This window comes from Corvus brachyrhynchos, unplaced genomic scaffold, assembly GCF_000691975.1.
Source record: "Corvus brachyrhynchos isolate BGI_N302 unplaced genomic scaffold, ASM69197v1 scaffold14, whole genome shotgun sequence".
Taxonomy (NCBI): Eukaryota; Metazoa; Chordata; class Aves; order Passeriformes; family Corvidae; genus Corvus; species Corvus brachyrhynchos.
In genome coordinates, this window is record NW_008239110.1 from 8,907,265 (window position 1) to 8,913,264 (window position 6,000).

Genomic DNA, 6,000 nt, shown 5'->3' on the forward strand with positions numbered 1-6,000 from the left:
TGGAAACTGTGGTTTTGCCTGGGAAATTTCTAATATTAATTGTCATTTTTCAGTCTTGACATTTTTATCAAAACCAGAACTTTTTGATCACATTTCTTCCCTTACTAATTTGATGTCAAACAACCAATGACTATTTGGACCATTGCAACTGTCAAGCTGTTGAATATGAAAACAGACAGGAAATACTTTCACAATCTGGAAACAGTAGGTTTGTGGTGGGCTCAGGTTTTACTGTTGTTGAAACTGGCCATTGTGATGTAAGTAAAATCACTTCAGATTTGTAGTCCATCCTCACTGAACACCTCCAGAAGTGGAGTGTAGTGAACTGAGTGTGGAGGTGAGGGATTTGACAGCCCAACTCACTGGCCACCAACACATGCTCTTTGGGGTCTCTGTAAACTTGTGCCTTTGCCCTGATGACAGGACAATCTGGCACCACTGTAACACTGAGTCGTGCCACCAGTGAGGATGTTGCTGTCTTCTACTTTCCAGTCTTTCTGGTGCCATTTCGCTTTCAGTAGAGAATGGCTGCATTATACAAATGCTGCATTTTCAGCCCCGGGTGTTCTGCACTCCCCTGTGCTAACACAGGAGCTGCTTTAGCCCAGTGCACTGAGATGAGAATATCCCCTCAAATACTCTACAACTTGGTCCATTTTACACAGTTTTTAAATTACAAATTACATTATTCCACCTCCCTGCTCCCAGTGCTTAAAGCTTCATTACCATGGAATTTCAGATGAAATAGAAATAATGATACTGAGAGACATTTACCAACAACCTTGGCGACTGACGAGTTCCAGCACTTATCAAGACAAACCCTCTCACGAACATGATCAAATGCTGAAAACACTGGCATTTTACAAGCATGTGTCACCAGGAGATGAGAAATCTTAAATGTTTTTTTAGGGAGGGTTCAGGTAGTCAAAAATATCATAAATTATAAAATCTATGATTTATAGCACAATGGCTAATTCAGAACAATGACTTGTCATGTTTTTATCGGGGAAATCATGTAAGCTCATGTAAAGAAAGACAGTGCAAAAAGCAAATGGAAGGTAACTATAAAAGGAGAGGGTGGCTGTCATTCTGGTAATAGCACCTGTTATCAATCTGTTTAATTGTCCCATGAGATTGCTGGTGGGAGAGCACATACACCTGACAAGACGAGTGGTAGAGCTCCCATAGGCTCTTTTGGCCCCTGGAGTTTCTCTGTGCTTTACTGTCAAACAGGGACAAGTCTTGCAGGGGTGGTAACCATGCAAGCAGCCTTAGTGGCAACCTGGAGAGAAGAAATTGTGATGATGGACTTGTGAACATAAGCTCTACAATCTATTTGGGTTTATTTTTTTGTCCTTTGTGTTCATGTCTTAGAATTTGGACAAAATTAAAAGTGTTTCCATCGGTACCTATGTTTCCTGAAACATTGAATTTGTCATCAGATATTTATCATTCACTGGAATATTAGAAAGGAAGAATTATTCTGACTGAATCAAAATAATAATAATTACTTTCAAATATTTACTTCCATATATTCAGCCAAAGGAATTCATAACGTGTTGTTTATTATCTTTACACGTATACCAGCATTCGCCTAAATACTTGTAAGGTTTTATTTGTTATTGTGCAAATCATTTTGTATATAGCATAGAGAATCTTATAGCTATAGAGAATCTTATTTACCAGGACAACCTTCAAAAGCTTCACATAAAAAGTTTTGGAGTTGTATATTTTACCAATTAGGCTGCAGTAAACCATAACAGAAGGATTAATAAGGTTTGAACTTTGTTCTTACCATGTATTTCCAAGATTTTTATCTCTTGGTTTGTGACAACTTCCACATTTCATTGCCTTTTCCTCAATACTTCATGGCTTCACTTCTACATTTTAATAGAGGTGTCTTCTAGAAGTGAAATTTATTGAAAGACCTTGATTTCATTTTTCCTGTGGCTCTGAAGTGTCTAGGTGTGTTTTTCATTTTTGTCACCTGTCCTGATGAAATGTATAATCTGCTTGAACCATATGTAGCTGTCTGGGATACCTAAGAAGGTGGAGAGGAAAGAAAAAAGCAGATTAAAAAAATCAAAACCTTTAAAATGTTATTTTATCTTAAAAAATCTGCAGTCTCTTTCTCCTCAGGATGAACATTAGCCCTTAGAACTATATTTTCATTTATAAATGTAGAACCAGGCAGCACATGACTTTTTGTAGTGTGTGCTTCATAGATTTTCACTCAAAATGTTACTTGGAAACAAGAGCAAGAGCTGCCCATTCAGAAAAACACATGTTCCTGAGTTAAGGAGTTAAGGGATGGAAAATTTATCACATTCTCTTCAAGGTAGTTAAAACAGTTGCTTTGCTTTGCTGTTAGTGCTCCCAAAAATGCAAGCTACTGCCCTCACTGACCTTCATTTTGAGGACAGGAATGGTGGCTCTATTACTGGAGATTTTAGGAGTCATTTTCTGGTGATTGAGAGGTGGCCAGGAGATTGCACCTAGACTGTGTGGCTACAGCCTCCTCAGCTCACCCTGCTGTCCTGGTGCCCTGAACTGGGAGTATGGCTGGCACATGCCATAGCTTCTTTCTAATCCAGGTGTCCAAGTTCCCGCTGTGGCAGCAGTTTAGGGAGATAGAAAATGAGGAAAAAAGATTGATCTCTGCCTGGATCATTCCTGTTCCTACGGTCATCCTGTGGTTAAGTTGTGCATCTCAGTCTTGATGCTTCTCCAGCCTGCAGGTTTTGATACAGCATCAGAGGGAATGTCTTTCTGAACAACTGGCTGGACTGCACTCAGCTTCCTTGGGTAGTCAACATCTGGTGTAGAATTGTTCACTTATAGAACCCCATTTATTGGTCTGTCTTTGAATATTGGTCTGTCTACACATATATATTTTGAAGTTTCCAGGCAGGATGGGAGCTGATTAACAACCCCTGAGATGTCAGTAGAATAGAAGGGGCTCCACAGCAGATTCTCTGCTCCAGCAGCCTGGTTTTGGCAGAGTGAGAAGCTTTGGTTTTGGGTGGCCACACATGGTGATCTAACAGGGCTGATATGACTAGAACTGTCAGAATATTGTTATTATTATTGCCAGTGGTGTAGTGATATTTTTCAAGATTATAAAATACCAAGATGTTGCCTTATTTCCTTTCAGTTGCACTCATTTGGAGCACAGCATATAACCCCACCAAACAGCAAAATAAGAGAAATACACAAATGCTGTGCTACTTTACATAGAATTAGGTTAACACTGTTTACATGTACATGACCTGGCTGCTCCACTGGCCCTATTAGGTAGGAGCTGGCAGCTGGGAGGGAGTGAAGAGCAGCCTGATTAAATGCTGCTGGAAGCTTTAGCAGGCCAAAACAAGTGTGTTCACCCTGTGCAGGTTGTCAGGGTCCTTTACAGGTACCTCAAGAGTATTGCTCAATTGCCTAAAGGAGTTGTTTGACATCCAGAGCTTGGATTTGCCCCCTCGTGTCCTTACTCTTGCTTTTGACAACAGAGAGAGCCCAAACTGTGCATTTGGGCCATGTAACTATAGAGAACACCAAAGTTATGGAAGATTAACCAAACTCAGGTAACGCTGCAGCTGAGTGCTGTGGTGATTGTGGGGAAACACAAAAGGTGGAAAGCTCTTAAGTGTGAGAAATAAAAGCAGGTTTCAGAAAATAAAGCAAAAGGATTTAGGATTCAGCTTTGCCTGTGAAAACTAGAAGAAGATACAATTATATAGCAGCAAGGACATTTAAAACAAAGGTTAGAGTTCTAGGTTTGGCCTAGGTAGATTTTGAAGTTGCAAAAAATATGCTTAGCAAGATAGATAAGCATAAGCTTATGAAATATTGTGTATTGTTATGTTAAGGCATAACAAGCCAACATTGTGTTTAGCAGATGTACGTGCGGTGTTTATGAATTGATTAAGACAGTTGTCTGTAACTTTTAGAAGCATGCTTATTGGCTAAGAAGCTTTTAAGAATTCTCTGTAACCAGGAAGTGTTTGGATGCCCTTGGTGGTGTGAGCTCTGTGCCATCTCTAGTTCCACTCTGTAAAATAATAAAAGGCTCCTGGAGCACCTGTCCAGGCTCCCCGTCCCGTTTGTCACTGAAAACACCAACAGTGATTTCAGAGCAGAGCTGGGCATGGGGGACAGCCCAGCTCTGCTGTGACCCATGGAGAGGATCCTACATCCAGACACAGCATAAATCCTCTACACATACGTGGGGAAGAGGGGGAGGGAAAGTACCTTTTCTCTCTGTCGCGGGTTCGGTTTTTAACTGGGCGGAAACACCAATTTAGTGTAGTGGTTTGGTCCAAAATACTCATTACTGTTTATCTGCTGTGAGATAAGAATTAGGAGAAATGCAAAGCAGGCACCAAACTTGAAAGAATATAAAGAAGTTTATTAACAGACCTAAAAGAAGAAAAAAAAATTATACCACCTTCAGAACTCTCCTCCTCCCCCCACCTTCCTCCCTTCTCCCACTGACAATGTGAAAAGACAACCCTTAAGATGTTCAGTCTGTTTACCACTTCCATAATAACCTTGTTCAGTCCATTTAGAAAGAGAAGTCTCTTCTTGCTCATGCTATGAAAACATTATCACAACGAGACAGCCGCCCACTTCCAAATATTGTTCAGTCCATTTAGGAAGAGGAGTCTCTCTGCCTGCGTGTGAGTCCTTTCCCCCGACTTGCAGCTTTTCCCGCAACTGCTTTCGAGGGTCCACTCTTGAAGTTTTTTGGGGTACAATTTTAAGGTTGAGCCGTTCAGAAACAAAAACAGAGGCCCTTCTCCTTCCCTGGGAGCAAAGGGTCTTCATCATCTTCATCGTTAGGACTATCTCTGGGAGCATCTCTAGGAACTGAGGTTTTCTCCTTTCCCATTTGGAGCAAAAGTCCTCATCTGGTTCATCTCTAGGGACTGAGGTTTTCTCCTTTCCCGTTTGGAGCAAAAGTCCTCATCTGGTTCATCTCTAGGGACTGAGGTTTTCTCCTTTCCCATTTGGAGCAAAAGTCCTCATCTGGTTCATCTCTACGGACTGAGGTTTTCTCCTTTCCCATTTGGAGCAAAAGTCCTCATCTGGTTCATCTCTCCCTGTCCAAACTTCTCATGAAATTACAGCTGCGTCAGCATCTGCCTATCTCAGGCAGTGGGGGAGGGGTTGCATGGCTGGAACAGGTCCATCGACTCCAGGATGGCCGTGGCCTGGCCCGGCCTGGCCCGAGCAGGGCCTGCAGCCACCTGTGCCAGCGCCGGAAACGAGAGAGAGCTTGGAGGGGGAGTTTGCCTATTCTTAAATGTGGATCACAGAGGTGGTCACAACTTTAAGTGGCTTAAAGAATTGTCCATATTCAAACTGGCCAGCTGATAGGTTCTATCAGTTCCCAGAGGAAACTGTAAGCACCCCTTAGCAAGGACATCCCTTCTGGGACTATGCTTGCTAACCTATGACATTAGGTAGCATTAGAGGAACAACAGGAGCACTTGATGCTAATAAGTTCTATGAGAACAGTGAAAAGAGCTAATGATGCTTGCAGTTAATATATGTGCTTTCCCAGGCAATAGTTACATCTCAGGTAAAACCAGAAATGTTTCAAAGTGATCATAATGTCCATTTTAAGGAATAATGAATCATCTGTCCTGTTATATGGGCAAAAATGTTTATTCATTATTGTTATGCTGAATAACTCTGAACTTTATTACTTTCTTCTCTAGCTGAAAAGAACAGTTTTGCTGAGATAATGTGAACTACATATTTATTGCCTCTTAAATCCATAATCAAATTAAATATATCAGAAAGAATTAGATTGTTCACTCTGTTAGCCTCATTGCAGCCTTGAAATATGCTCCAGATGCTGAGCACACTGGCTTAATATTTAGTTTAAAATTAACATTTTCATACTTTAAGCTTGTTGAATATCTTCTTAGTGAATAAACTGAGATCTTTTCCTTTCCATCAAGCCAGCAGTTCATTTATTTCTTTCAGATAAGATGC